Here is a 16,404-nt window from a genome sequence, read left to right on the forward strand (position 1 = left end):
GTTGGCGAATGTGATAAACAGGCACGTTCTCTTCCACTGATGTCTTCGGAAGTGCACTTCCGTTGGTTGTTATGCGAACACCCAGTTAAGTAACTTTCACGGGCTTAAACAGACGACAACACAATCTTTAAAACTTATCTCGGAGTTAGGATGCAATTAAGTGTGCGAATAACAAAGGCATCTTATTTTATTGTGTTATTGCTCCTTAGATCTCCGAGCAGTAGCAAAAGCGATTCTTTTAATTTATGAAATAAAGGGGGAGACGAATGTGTATTCGTGTAGAGACACATTTAGGTAGACAAACGAGAGGGAAAAAAGCTTTTACGGCAAATATAAGTAGGTGTTGGAATGGGCCATATGGCTTATCGTTGCCACGAAGATTTTAATGGGATAATGAAGGCGTGTCGTAAAATTAGCCGTTTCTAAATGTGGTTCTGGAAAAAAAAAAAGTATTCATTCAGCACTATTCCGGTCCAAATAAAATCTTTTAACTGAATAAATCTCACTAAGTGAGAGTTATTCAGTTAAAAGATTTTAAGTCATTTACCTTATTAATAATGTACAAATAGGCTAACTCACCATTTATATGGAGTTTGATCATTAATAAGAAAATATTCCATGATGAACATGGTATTTTGGTACACCAAGATGCAATTTCTGTAACTCAGTGATTCCTAACTTTTTTAGACCCGTATCGACTAAGTTTCGCAAACCAATATGACGCCTTGTAAAATTATAGAAAAAGTAACATCAAGGATTAAATAATTCATAATGAACAACTATTGAACGTAAGTTATTTTTAACTGAACGACTCACAAGCATACAAGATGCAAACTATATACAGTTCGATACAATTGAAGGAAAGGGTGACCCCGGTTAATTATTTTTACGTGAACGCATTTCATTATAGGATAAAGCGAACCGCATACATTATACAATAAAGCGAACCGCATACAATAACAACCTGTTGTTTACTTCTTGCTTAGCACGCACCTTACGATTTAATTTTTGTTATCGCGCAATGTTTTTAATTTATTAAATTTTTAGAGAGGGAGAGAGAAGAGATTTTTTGGTAGCTTTCAAAGCGGCCATTAAAAAGGGCCGGACCGAATAAGGTCCAAAAAATTACAATTGGAGACACAAACACTTGTAGACAGCTGATATGATCACCAATGCACGTTTAGAGATCGAATCCTTATCCTGCCACAGAAAGAATTACCAGTTGCACTGTCTCACTAGTTTTTTAGCTACCATAAGCAGCTTTAATGAAGATATAAATTACTCTGAATCCCATCCCCCCCACGGGACATATTGGAGTAAAAAAGCATTATTTTGTAGGCCTGACGTAGCCCAGTGGTCAGGAGCGAGAGTGCATAGCACGCGTTCCTTGAGTGGACCGGGGTTCAAGCCCGTGACTACTAAATACGATAAATATTTGTATTAACGATTTATTGTAAACTCTACTGACTGGGTTGTCGTGCCGGAGTATAAACAGAAAATTTATTATAAACAGTAAACGCCAATCTGAATAGTGCATCAAGCTAATACACTCCTTCCGAACAGTGTTGCCAACTCTTAATAATATTTCCCGCTAGCCGCATACTCAAAATCCGCTATTTTTAGCACTTGACCCGCCAAATTTTTTAAATTTTCTTTGTTTGTACTTTGTAGTGAATAAAAACAAACAAATAGTATATATAAATAGTTATTTATATAACTATAACTGTTTGTAATATAAAAATATATAATATATAACTGTTTGTAATATAAAATCAATATTTAAAAATCTAAATTAATTTCGAAATTCAATACCTCCTCATCATATGCTTCTTGTGTACCTATTTTGCGAAGCACTTCTTCAGGTAAAACATAATTTTTACAACACTTTTCAACTCTTTTGAGCCGTATCGTACTGATAAGATTGCATTAACCGTGCCAACACTCATTCTGTTGCGTGTTTTGTTTTTTACTAGATTTAAGTTGCTGAATATTCTTTCCACATCTGCATTGGATAATGGCAAAATTAAAATTCCCAATGCAAATTCGATAATTTCTTTAAATGGATTTTTATCGCTTGCATCTCGATATTTCGAAACTTCTGACCAAAACTTCATTGTATTGTTGATGTTTTCCCATTTAACGAGAGTAATGTTTATATACTGTTGCCTGTTGTTGTTGTGATAAGTTTATTCATTATTAATTCATTTATTTTTCTTTCAAATTGGTAACCTAAATATGGCTTAGGGTATAAATAATTATTAATGTCCTCTTCTATCCTTTCAATATGTGTATTTGGTAAAAACATTTTATTGGCAATCATCGAAAATAGCATGTTTAAATCATGTAGTAATAATGTAGGATCGGCAGTATTTGATTCAAAAGATTTGTTTACTCTTTGTACTTCAGATAAGATAGGTTTTAAAATAAAAGATATGCTAAATTACTTTCATCTTTGAACATTGAATAAAGAAGTTCTGCAGTATAACATTTGTCAGTCAAACGAGTTATTTCAAAATGGGCTTTTAATTCAATATACTGTTCTAAAATTCTTGTTATAGCAACTTCAATGGATAACCACCTTGTTTGACACGAATGAACTATCTTTTTCGGATCTGCACCATCGTTTATGGCACTGTACACTGTATAAATATTTGAATTGATTTTGTCGGCTGGTGGATTTACTAAAGGCACGATTTTGCATTGCACGAGGGTTTCTAGGAATACAACTATCGTGCAATACAAGGACTGACTATACTAAGATATTATTACACTGTAGTTATTAGAAATAATTATTACTTATTACTCTTATTACTTATTGCTCTGTGGTTATTAGAAACGTTGAAAGAGATGTCGGTAATTCGGATCGCATTTCTTGGAAGCCAAACAAATACGACGAAGAAAAATTATCCAATGCCATTCCTTCGCTGTTTCAAAAAAAGGCGTCATTAGAATTTTTTCCACATTTTTAGATTTGATTCAACAATTTAAAGCTATGACCCAATGATCAGGTCGTTTGACCGCGAGCGTAACTACGTCAAATTGTTGGGGTTCTCCTCAGGGAAATCCAGAATAATATAAAACGGATTCTTCGCTTTATAAAAAAACAAACTATGAAATATGATATCCCTACTATTTCAATTATGAATTATTTTTATTGTTAATTAAATAATTAATTGAACAATTAATTTAATATTTCTTAATATAAATGTTACATTGCCAAAATACATAAAATGCTAAACATTTATACTCTTCCCGCTAAAAAATCCGCTATCCGCTATTTCATACTTTTATCCGCTAAACCTGAAGCAATTCCGCTAAAACTAGCGGGAAAACCGCTAAAATGGCAACACTGCTTCCGAATGACAGTAGCCACAAGAAAGGTTTCATTCCACTGTGAATTTCTGGGTTAGAATGAAACTAACCCTGGTTAGTTTTCATTCTACCCTGTGAACATGACACTTGTCGAAAAGTTTAGTCCGCTTAAGGATGGGGGGAATTTTTTAGTGCATTTTAAATTCATAGTTTTCTCGTACTTTTATCTCATTTTAATAGTATTTCTTTCGTATTTCAAATTCGCGTTTATGACGAAATGTCTTCCTTCACTAGAAGTTGCATGGGGGTTTTGATATTTCTGGGGTCGGGTTGGGGTTCACCACTGTGATCCTGGAGCATTGGACTGCTCGTGTGTCAATAGTGAGGAACACATTATGAGTTTTAAATTATGTAATCTGGTTTTAACGTATCATTTCGTAATTTATTCGCATAAGGAGAATTGGTAAAGAAGAAATCCTACTGACTGAATAAAAGTTAACTCCTTGTTTATTTCTAACATCTGTTAAAAAAAGAACCCCCCCCCCCGGAAATGTAGGCTGTTATTAGGGTGAAGAAGAAAATCTTTATTGTACAGTAAAGATACAATAATGTGCCCGCCACAGCCAGGAGGCCAGGGGCTTGACAATGATATAGGGTAATATAAAAATATGTACAGTATAAAAATATGTGCAGTATAAAAGATTACATAACAATTAAAAACGTAGCATTAGCCATTCAATAGATATGAGTATGTACATAGTTGTGAGGCAGACAGTGCACCAAGGTATGTGCACGTTCATATGTACAAAGCACATATTTAAGCATATTCACACAAGTCAGAATATTTCACAGTGCCAAATTGATGTTCGGTATTGCATTTTCTTGTGAAGACAGTTCGTCGATTTGCCTGCGATGTGCCGTTATGCGCCTCATAGGAGATAGCAGATGGAGATATCGGTATGAGTCGACATCAGGGGCCAAACAAAAGGGGAACAAGTTCGGCCAACGAGCGCCTGTAATTGCGATCAGAAGCGAATTTCTGCAGGTCAACTCCGATCATTAGCAGGGCTTGTACTGTCGGAAGTACTTGTCCAGGTAGGAATCTGTCACTGATCTTCAGCCTGTTCCGTTGTAGCTGAAGAAGAGGGGTGGCTCGTAAGGACGGAAGTGGAACATGCCACTGGCATATATCCCAGAAGTCAGGGGAATTGATTTTTCCAACCAGCATTTTGACTGTGGTCGCAGTTCTCCTCATGCTGATTATTTGAGGCAGCCGCGGGATTTGGAGTTGGTCGGCCATGCTGGTGGTCCTCTGCTGAGGGGGGAGTCGATGCTTGTGGGTTACCCACTTCAATATCCAGTATTCACTGGCGAAGATGGGCTTCATGAGAGAAGGTACTGCTGATGCCCATATTTCAGAGGCATACAGAAAGGTAGGATACACAATGGTTTCCAGATATCTGATTGTGGTTCTTGCGTCTGTGTTATGAAGAAGATGTTGACGGGCAATCCAGCGCATTCGGTTGATCTTGCGTAGAACACATTCGATGTGACAGTTGAACCTAAGGTTTGGGTCGAAGGTTACACCGAGATCTTTGTGTTTAGTAACACTTGGAATAACTGCACCCTGCAGTGAGGGTTGTATGGATGTGGGACACTTCTTCAGAGAAAAAACCATAATAACGGATTTTTGGGGGTTCAGTTTGAGACCGAAATGGTTGAGATGGCTAGAGAAAGCTGTGATTTTATTACAGATTTCCGATGTGATCACTCCCCTGTCAGCTGATGGTGGTATTTGCGTTAGGAACTTTATATCGTCGGCGTAGGTAATGACATCATCTCTGTTACATACAAACGGAATAAGGAGGGCGGTAAAAAGTAACCCCGATAAAACGCCACCTTGCGGCACACCAGCATTGATGGATCGGGTATAGCAGAGGTTACGATGAGTGAGGTACACTGTTCTGTTCCGGAGGAGCGAGTGCAGAAAAGCGAAAACGTCACCTTTGATCCGAAAGAAATTCGTTAGGAGATTCAGAAGGGCTGAGATGTTGAGGCTATCAAAAGCAGCTTCAATATCGGCATAAACAACCGCCATTTCTGATTTGGCCTCAAATGCATTTAAAATCTCCGTTTGGACTGCCAGAAGGTTGGAGACAGTTGATCTATTAGGGAGAACATAATGGAGTTGTTTTGATGATTGTGGAAGAAGATGGCGTGTTATATGCGGAAGAAGGACTTTTTCCAGTAGCTTTAGGAGCGTGGATGCAGTGGAAATCGGTCTGTAGTGCTTCGGCTGGCTTGGTAGTTGAACTTTAGGTAGTGGGGCAAGACTGTATTTGCTCCAGGATGCAGGAAACACTCTATGAGAGAGGATGGAGTTGAACAAGTAGAGCAGAGGATCAAGGATATATGGACTGAGGCACTTTACGATGAAATGTGGGACATTATCGATGCCAGCGGTGCATGACGGACGCAGCGAGTTGATGGCTTGACGAAGCTGCTGTCGATCGATTTGAATGGAAAACAGCTCATCATCTGGACTTGAAATGGGGTCTGGTTGGTAATCATATGGTTGTGTGATGTTGTCTTGGAATCTGGCTACATAGTTGATCCATTCAACTGGATTGAAATTGGAATCTGGTTCAGAGTTACGGGTATATGGCACTTTGCCTTTGGATAAGGTCTTGTCAGTGTATTCTTTAATGGCTTGCGATTTCAGTCTGTTAAACAGTGCTCTAGCTTTGGAGTACTGAGTTCGGTCATATGCTGTACCAGACTGTTTCCATTGTTTATGGAGGGACTGTTTGCACTTGAAACTGTAATTTAGCTCCGAAGACCACCAAGCATTAGTTCTAGCGGAGATACTGACCTGTTTAGCTGCTGAGAACATAGTAACAGTGTGCAACCATCTAGTTAATATGTCTAGAGCCAGTTCCGGATCTCCTGATTCGAGAACTTCCCAGGGAATTAATCTTGTTGCATAAAGGCATCTGTTCGGTTGTAGGAAGGTGGGAGAGATGATGATCTTCCTTTTGACGTAGTGGGAGACATTAAAGTTGGGCGTTGGGAGCTGCAATAGGACTACGATGGGTTCATGATCAGATTCAAAGTGAGTTTCGGGTTTAATGTCGACGCTACATGAACCAGACGATAATATGAGATCCAGGCGATGAAGACCTCTAGTTGGGCCTTCGTTTATGATCCTGAGGCCACTAGGTGCAATCTTAGCCATTAGTGACTCATGAAGATGTTGGAGATTTGGTGGTAAGTTAAAATCTCCACAGATGAGGTGGATAGCAGATGTGTGAAGCGTATTTATTAGCCAGGATGCAATATCATTGATTGTCTGAGCATCGGGGGTTGGGGGTGTATATATTGCACCGAGATCTAATAAGCAAGAGTTGATCTTGACCGTTACTATCAATGCTTCGAATAGATTGGATTTGCTGGAGACTACATGTACGAATTCAAGTCTACTGGCATTTATGATAACAGCAACGCCCCCACCACAGGTATGAGAGCGGGAGGTGAAGAAAGATTTGTAACCAGCAGCTTGGGCGAAGGCAATTGATTCTTGTTGTGGTTCCAGCCAGGTTTCAGACATGCAGATGACGTCAGCCATTTGGGACAGAAGCATCTGCTCAAGTGTCTCGAGCTTATTCCGAATACTACGAACATTTTGATAAAAAATCTTGAGTGTAAGGTGACACGAGACCTTCACGAGTGCTGATTCGAGGACATTATTTATTTTCTTTGTTGGCTTTTTAGCACGGTTGGTTACAATAGTTGGTATGGGCTGAGGGTGGATTTCATTGTAGCTGTGGTATTGCAGAGATTGATCAGAGGTTTTGTCATTGGGGTATCTATAGGGCTCATCATCATGTGACCCTGATTCCTGGTTTTGGGGCTTCTGAGAATAGGAATGCCTATCAAACCGTCACGCTTGGGAGCAGTCTTGGTGGGATAGCGCATTAGCCATGACTAGGCGTGGGGTGATATTGGATTTAGGTTCATAGTATGGCCTGAGTAGTGATCCAGACGGCCAGAGAGCAGTCGCTGATATGGAGCTGAAATTCTGTGCATCGCACTCAACTTTGAACGATGTATGCAGGGGTGTTTTCTTAAGAAGTGTGACGGACACAGTAAAGTGCAGCTCATGCATTATGTATGACTCGATATCATCGGGAGTTGTATTTGGGGCCAGTCGGGAAACGAATAGACTTCGTCGAAGACGGACAGTTGGTGGATTCATCGCCTGCAGCCTGGAGGTGGCCGAGGTGCCCATTTTAAACGATCGCCTTCTTTTTAGTACATTTGGGGTTCCCATTTTACCCTCTTCAGGATGGCGAGGCTTACTGCAGTAACTGTGGGCCACAAGTGTACGAGGAGGTGCAGCTACAACTTCCGCCCGGGATGGTTGTAATGTTAGCAGTGGGGGGCCGCAATTGTGGATTTCGGGTTTCTTCGGCATTGTAGGTTGATACACTCGGCTTGAGTGCGAGTAAGGCTCGACGATAGTTTCAGGATTGGGTTTCCATTGCAATGTAGTAGATGGCTTCTGTGATTTGTGGAGTGGGACACTAAGTGGTTTATCTGGATTAGCTGATTCTTCCGTAGGATTGGCAGGGTTTCTGGTCTGGTTTTCCTGGCAAGGAAGTTCTTTGGCTATCTGGATCTCGGGGCAATTTAGTGTTTGGCCTGAATTCAGTGCATTAGTGCTGTAGGATAAGTTATTGTGATCCTGATTAGTAGCGCAGGTCTGAGTCGTAGCGCATTTAATAGCTGGACCACCTTCATTACATGTACACAAACTTGGATCTTGAGAAAAGTTATCAGCTATGGCGGATACGTAGTTATTAGTAGTGCAGAGCATACGGTGTTTGATATCTTCAAGTATTGATGTTATAATAATTTCAAGTGATTTACGGTTCTTGAAGAGGCACGTGGAGTGGCTAGGAAACAAAGATTCGGCAAGCGAAAAATCAGTTTGTGTAGACACATTAGTAAACATGATAGAAGGTGGGGAGTTCCTTCTTTGGGGATCTGCATGCATTGTTGGCTGTGCATGAGGGATATTGGCGAAGTCTTCTGTTTGAGTTGCTACAGTGGCGACACTGCGATGGTGGGACTTATCCTTTGCATCTGTTATGTTAGAGAAGCTAGAGTCTTTATCATCAGGGTCAACCGAACAGGTTGCGGCGTTAGTGATATCACACTGGGAAATAAGCCGTTCCACGGATCCGGCCCTTATATCTGGGAAGCAGTCAATTGGATGAAATGTATCAGCAGCTGAGGTGCTGGAAGTTGGTGATGTATCATTATCATCTGCTAATGGAACTGCGATCGCTTCACCAACTTGATTATCTGTGCAACTGGTAAACTGCTCGCAGGACCTAAATTTTTTCGGCTGGTTGTTCTTGCAAGGAACGCACGTGAAATTCTTGCGACGCGGGGCATTTAATTTATGTAGGGATTTTAGGCCCGAACATGATTCGCAAAGCAAGGCGAAACATAATTTACACGAGACCACTTCACTGACTTCTTTGTTGCAGCGGCTGCAAACGACAGTAGTCGTCTTTAGTTGATTTTTGGTGTTCCTGGTCGGCATTGCAGTATGACGGAAAGCGACAGTAATGATTTTAGTCGTTACCCTACCAGGGCGGAAAAACGAAGGCAAAGCAGAACACTTTTGACAATTGCTCTAAAGGGATTAGGCGGTGTTTGTGGTAGCACAACTCCCTAGTTTATTTCAGGCGAAGTCTTTAAAACAGCCGGAGGCAATGACCTAGATACCAAGAGGTGGGAGCACTCACAGTCGTCGAACACTGGTTGTCAATAGCCAACTGCTTTTGTTCTACAGTTGGACAATGGAAGTACTGTATCGTATTGATACAGTCAGTCAAGAAAATATATTAAAAAAACATTACCTGAGGAAGATGTAGGCGATTTGGCATCATTACCGGACAGATCATCACCAGAGGAATTCTTTAGAACATCTTTCTCGAAAATCAAAACAGTATAACCGCACAAATTAGTAACTTTAATCGGAGCTTATTCGCATGCTGCCACACACTATACGCGCACGCGCACTCCCATGAGTGGTGAGGTGTATACCTCGAACTGATTTTTAAAAAAAAATGAACCTAGTTTGTTAGACATTGTGCAGTCCGTGGAATAGGAAAAATTTTCACATGGTACATAGAGAAAAGGAATTTTTATGGGTAACGACTAACTTAGCTCCTCTCAGTTAGTCGGTCTCCGGAGAAGGCTGCATGGTTTTTCTCCAATTCGAATATTTTAGCTAGCAAGCAGAAAAGCCAACCATGGAATTTAATAACAACACACTGACATCTCAGGGTATTAGCTGCTTCGGTGCAAATATTGAGCAACCGTTAATAATAATTGTGAAATGCATCTTAAGCTGATCAAATCGGTTTTGTTATTATGTTAAGCGGAGGGTTGAATTTCCCTCAGTCAGCGGTAATGTTTTCAGAAGTCGGCAGGCAGTACTCAACTTACAGTGAAAACTACTCAGGGCAAGTCGACTCCATTTTTTAGTCATCTTTCGTATCTCGCATACTGGTGTATTTTCAACGATTTTTTTATTCCCTTTAATTACCACCATTTGTTTCTGTTTTTATATAGGTATATCTATATAATTTAAAAAGTTTACAAAACTGGATCACGTACGACTCACGTTTTCGAAAACGTCGCTACTCTCACAAACCACGTGGAAAAGGCATGGATCAAATTCCGTCGACGGCCGAAGTTCGGAAATACTTCATGTCGGGAAGGAAGGAACTTTTTTTTTCCATGAAAAGTTCATGGTTTTTCATGTAAGACAAAAATTATCTCCTACAAATAGCAAAACAGAAAACAAAATACTACATGTACATGTTGCCTTATGGCCCCAAATAACTTGGAATAAATCGTAAACAACTCAACTGAATCCACATATTGAAAAGTATGTTCTCAGTATCACGTGTGTATATTTTAGCTTCCAAAATCTGAATACAAAAAAGGCTGGCTTGGTGTGACATGTTGAAGTGTTCTGTCAACATCTCCATGAAGGATCTAGAATACTTTGTCAAACTCTGATGAAGTGGAGAGAGCTGTTAGAATTATAAGTTTAGCAATGTTTTAATAGTAGTCGCATTAATACTATGCGAGGTAGTTAGTGGCTATAATCACTATCCTCCTCACACCGCGTGGATAAGGCCAGGGTTCGAATCTCGTAAATGATGCTGGGAACTTTTATGGACTTTTTTCACTCCGTGGCTGAGATTATATCAGTCTCAGGCGTGGATAGTAAGGTTTCTTCCCTCCCTCAGAAACTCGGGTTTTTGTCTAGCAAAACAGGCAAATCTACCAGAGAACACACGCAATTTATGGACATAATGCACATGCACACATACAATGAGTGGGTTTGCATTAGCAACACTTTTCATTGTGGGGCCACGTTTTTCCCGTAATGCAACCCTGGCATGGATTCCACAAGGTTTTGCAGGATATTCTGTGGTAGTGCTAACCATGCGTTGCATAATGTGTCTATAATGCCCGCACATTGTTAGGTGATGATCGTAGCATCGAATGTCTTTTTACAGCAGGTCCCAAACATGCTCAGATGCACTGAGATCGGATCAGTCGGACGGCCATAGGAGGACGAAGAATTCATTGTTATGTCCTGAAACCAATTAGCAATCTGCCAGGCCTTGTGACATAGAGCGCTGATTTGTTGATAGACGCCGAAAAGTTAGTCGTTCCCGTCGAGTCGTTGATTAAAGGTGATCAGAGAATCCAAGGCATGCCACGAAAACAGTCTCCAAACCATAACAACATCGCCTGTAGCCTGCTAAACCCATCATTGCATCCAACCTCCAGGTGCCATGGCCTCACGTTGCTTTCTCTCCAGATGACGATACGCCCATAGAATTGGAAACGGGATTCAATCAGACCAAGCGACAGATTTCCACGTGGCGGTGGGCCAGTGTTGGTGCTGACGTGCTCGAGAAAGGCGCAGATTAGTTTGTCTTGCAGTGAATATGGGTACCAGTGACGACAATCGACTGCTATATAGCCTATACGCTCCAGCGCATAGTCCATACAGATATTGTGGAGTTGTGGGAGTCCCCAGGTGCCGCTTGATAAAATGAAACAAACAAATAAACAAAAAAAAAAAAAAACTATTATATTAAGGTCACCAGGTAATTTCTTAATATACCTGTATATTGTGTCTGTTTTTGTTTTTTTCTGGGATAAAAAAAACCCTGCATCTACGCGTGAGACCGACTAACTCAGCTACGGAGTGAAAAAAGCCAGTTAAATGGAAGGGATTCGAACCCGGGCCTTTTCCACCCGGTGTGGGGAGGATGGTGACGATACCACTATGCTACCGCGCAGATAGTACCGCTTCACAAAAAATACTATAAAAAGTCCATATGGATATCGGTCTTTTTGTTCCTACCTTGTACTGGGAGGTTAGCTGGGCCACTGTACTGCGTCGCTGCTGTATTACGAGAAGAGACACACGACGTTCACTATGGGCGCCGATCACAAGTGGCTGTCCCACATGTGAACTTTGGCTGATTGTTCTATCGCTGTTGAGCAGTCATAATAGACCCGTGACATCACAGAACGGAGCACTTTACCATGTTGGCTGTTGTGGAGATAGTGGTACCTGCAGTCTTCACCCCCCAACACAATCATACCACATTCGAAGTCAGAAAGATCTCGACGCCAGCCATTTCTTCCTCGTAAGCACTCAAAAACTGATCGCCACGTGGGCGAACTACGAACTGGCATCAGTTGTTCTGGGGTGTGAGTCTTCACTAGCGTCACAGACCAGTCCACTCCTATACATGGGGATGTTGCTAATCCAAAACCAACTCAGTGCAGGTTAGTTCTTTGGAGGCCCTAATATGACATTTTTTTTAGTCGCACTAATAAATAAATACTCTTTATTGTACAACGAGAGAAATTGAACAATACTGTTGTACAAGTCCTACACGAGCAGCAGAAGAAGGCTAAGGGATAGCAATGTAAAAAGAGGATCCAATTGATGTGACTAATATATGCTTGTAGAATTAGCGGTTATAATCAAGAGCTATAGGACAATGAGGTTCCCTGTTAGCGAAACTATTGCCAAAACTTGTATGAAAAGCATTGAACGCATAATTCTGACAAATCCCCCTTTCCCCACCAGAATGTGAAAAAGTTATGCTGACGATACATTCCCACTCCTTCAAATATACAAAATTCTGTATATTTGCTTGAAGGAGTGGAAATGCATCGTCAGTATAATATAATACTTCAGAAAGCATCGTCTTGAGTGTCAACTTAATACTTCATAAAGCCAACCAAAGTCTATCCAAGTATTCAGTTTACAATAAAGGAGAAAACTGACAGTAAGCTTCCCTTCTCAACGTCCTTGTAGAAAAGAACTATTCGCCATTTCAACACTACAGTGTATAGAAAGAAATCTTCGCCGACGAGAATTCAATCTGTCCAGAACAGCAAGTGAACCACAACAACAATATATGCTGCGACATAGAGTGGCATCAGAAGTGAATCTATATCTACATTTCATGCATTCATTTATTAATTACACGCAATACATTTGTACATGTATACAGTCTCAAGATTATGTACATCAAAGTATATACATGATTTATATATGATATATTTACATATAATTATATGCTCTGTACATATCATTAAACAACCGTGTATGTGTGTGTAAGTGTGTTCTTTAATCAGGGTAGCTCCCAGGCATAAGCCTAACTCTACGTTGAAAACTTGTAAATATGTAGTCTTCACAAAGCAGGCCTGGAAAAGTATGTTAAATTACCTGGGTCTGAATTTACTGTAGCGCAATTCGCGCATGAAATCCCGCACCCACTGGAGGTAATGCAATACTATGAGTGCCAGCAATCCCGCTCCCCGGGTTGCCCATACCAGGGAGCCAGCAGGAAAAAAAAAATAAATTATAAAACAACAATAGTCTGGATGGCATAACTATAAACTTCAAAAATCACAGTTCGACTGAATATTTCCTCATTTGCTGTTCTACATGCACAGGAACTTCCAAATCCAATAAAGGTACTGTACAACAAATCTCCAACTATACGCCATGGATAATAGAACCATTAGAGCACCAGACCCGACGCAATGAATCAGGTCCAGCACCCCAGAATCCAGAAGGGAGTACTCATGATCGCAGCACAAAAGACAACTAACCAGAGGACCACACCCAACACCATGAATCAGGTCCAGCACTCTAGCTGCTAGCCAGAGGTAGAAACCAATAGTGAAACTCTATGAAGACAATTCAGTCACCAGGTTTGCCTCTCAAAGAAAGGCTTTAAGAACAGTTCTTCTTGCAAAAATAACAGCTGAAAACTCCTGAAATGAATTATATTACTTATTTGCAATAAGTAAATGTACTGTAATATCGAACGATAAGCCATCAAAGTCTGCCTTTGGCCTTCATACTCCCGACATAAAAAAATTATATGCATCCAACTCTCCTGTTTGCCACATGTATAGAAAGGATCTGTCTCCAATCCTATCTCATATAATTTGGCCCTAAGTGAGCTATGTCTTGTTAACAAAAAAGAAGTATAAATAGAAGGCGTAAACCAAGGTGCCGCGGTTTTTGACAATGCATAGTTCACCTGGGGAATATATTTCCTCGTCACAGCTCCAACATCACCACTTTCCCATCTGGTCTGCCATAAATCCATTAATTATTCCATATTCGTTGTTTTTCTTCTTTAATATTATTCTCCAAATCAATTGTGATATCCAAAAATTAACAACGTACTCTTTTTCAATTTGTACAAAAAATCTCTGTAGACAATAAATAAATCCAATGGCATGGTACCAGCAATTACCTGTAGGGCATTTGTAGACGCTGTCCTAGGTACTTTCAGGCAATCTATATCTACAGTCTAGACAACTTAGGCCTGCCTCAAGAACAAGTCAGGCCTCTTACTGAGCACCAAAGTACAATTGCAGGTCGATCGTTCTGAGCGCTGAGAAAAAAAAAACAAAGTCGCGAAGAAAGCTCCTACTGTACCAGCTTAAGATCAGTTAACTTGATCTCTAGACCACTATTCTTTCCTACAAAAGTTTAGTTAAATCTTTCTTAAAGAGTAAACGCAGAGAATGGCCAGTAAGCCCTCCACAACCGGCTGCTTACAGATACGCACACCCTATATCTTGTATAGAACGGACTGAGAGAATCCGGATCCCAGCATGTCTCATTCCCATTCCCAGTGTCTCAAAGAACGGTCTGATTAATATCTAAACAATACTGCTGTTGTGACGCCTCAGCAGAAAGTGGTTCTCATTTGACAAGAAAATGGTGAAGTACACGTGCCGCATCTACTAGTAAACAAAAACGTTTCAAGAAGGGAATAAGTCAGGAGACATTCCCTTCTTCAAAATGATCAGTACCACTCGAGCGTGTAACTTCATAAGGATTAAGGTTTTGAATTCTCTCTCAAAACCGACGCACGAGTCGACGTCTGAAAATACCATTTATGAAAATATCTCGATTTTCGAAATTTTGTCGCTCCCACGGCCAGAGCTCAAATTTCGGTGTCATAGTCTCACTGCAGCGATGTACAATGAACAGACTCAATGTCAAACAAGACTACGGCAAACAATACCAAAGAACGGACTTGATGCCTGAACAGCCAAAGTGTACATAGCCTAAATGCACAGCTCCCTCTCCCACCACATAATCGTCATCCCATTCTACTTACGCATTTCAGAGTGCATCGCGTGGATATTCTTTCCCCACTGAAATCAACTGAAATCAACTCAATCCAAGTAAAACAGTTATTCTGCTATTACAACAGAACGACGTTAATACATCATCAGAAATGGTGACTGCAGCAGCCAGTATACTGCCAGACAAACAGAAGATTAATAGACCCTCTTAAAGAAAATGACCGTTGTCAGAGAAATGGAATTTGATTACTCCACCACACCTGGTCATGTCTGGGAAGTTAATCATAAAATATATCCGACGGGAGCATACTGGCATAAATTTCAACATGAAATGGGCAGAAGCCTGCTTATCAAATATGGCCCCAGCACATACAATAGGAATCAAAGTGTGGCCCTATACCCTACTTTTGAAAATGCCATTACAAAATACTACAGATGCTGGAGGTTGGTTGGCTGTTTTAGGCATATCAGCAACTTAGGCTATATTATGCCGTATATAATTCGTCTATAAATTGTGTATGTTCTGTCGATTTTGTTGATTGCTGGACAGAAAACCCGAGTGTCCGGGAATAAAAAAGCACGCTAACCTCAACTACGCTGTTTCTCAACCACGTTGTAAAAAAGACCCACAAAAATTCCTCGCGTCATTCGAACTCAGGTCTTTTCCACCCGGTGTGGGAGGACGATGATTATAACAAATGCGCTACCCACGAGAGATAAATGCTGGAGGCTACATATACAAACCCTGCAGAACTCTAAGGCTGCAGTCAGTCAGAATATGCAGACGCTGTACTCAACAGAAGGTGTGAATACGTCGTCAACTGCCCTATTCCGGCGGATCACGGGACGATTTAGAGTGTACTGCCAACACGTGGCATCACATTATGAAAAGGTTAAGCAGTAAACATATGAGTAAATTTTCGTAGTTATACATTGTCACCATAAAGAACCCTTAATAACAGTTCACATAAGTAAATAATCAACTAAAGTTAGTTTTAAAGTTAGTTTAGTGAAAATAAATATAATTTTTTAATGTAGATTTTGATCTTGTTGCAGCAGCTTACCCTGATCACTGTCATTAACCATTCTGCCAACCTTGTATCATCTTCAAACTCAGGCATTAAGCCTTTATATTCGCATTAAGCCTTTACATTAAGCCTTCATCGATATCATTAATAAATATTGAAAACAGTCCGCCCAGCATTGAACCGTCAGGAACTCAACTCCACTAATAACATTGTCCATGAAGAGCAGTGTCCATTAATAACCGCTCTCTCTGTCTTCTCCCTCTCAACCATCCCTTTATCCATAGCAGTATTGATCTTAATGCCACACTGCTCCAGTCTGTACAGC

At 40.5% G+C, this 16,404-nt stretch overlaps 1 protein-coding gene across 1 annotated transcript in view; it reads right to left on the reverse strand.

The window, feature by feature from the left end:
* The window catches only part of LOC150088093 (3',5'-cyclic-AMP phosphodiesterase 4C-like), a 528,447-nt gene that overhangs the window by 165,569 nt on the left and 346,474 nt on the right, over positions 1-16,404 (reverse strand). The window lies entirely within an intron of this gene.

Source organism: Mastigoproctus giganteus, chromosome 3 (assembly GCF_048544385.1).
Source record: "Mastigoproctus giganteus isolate SK-2022 chromosome 3, ASM4854438v1, whole genome shotgun sequence".
NCBI lineage: Eukaryota > Metazoa > Arthropoda > Arachnida > Uropygi > Thelyphonidae > Mastigoproctus > Mastigoproctus giganteus.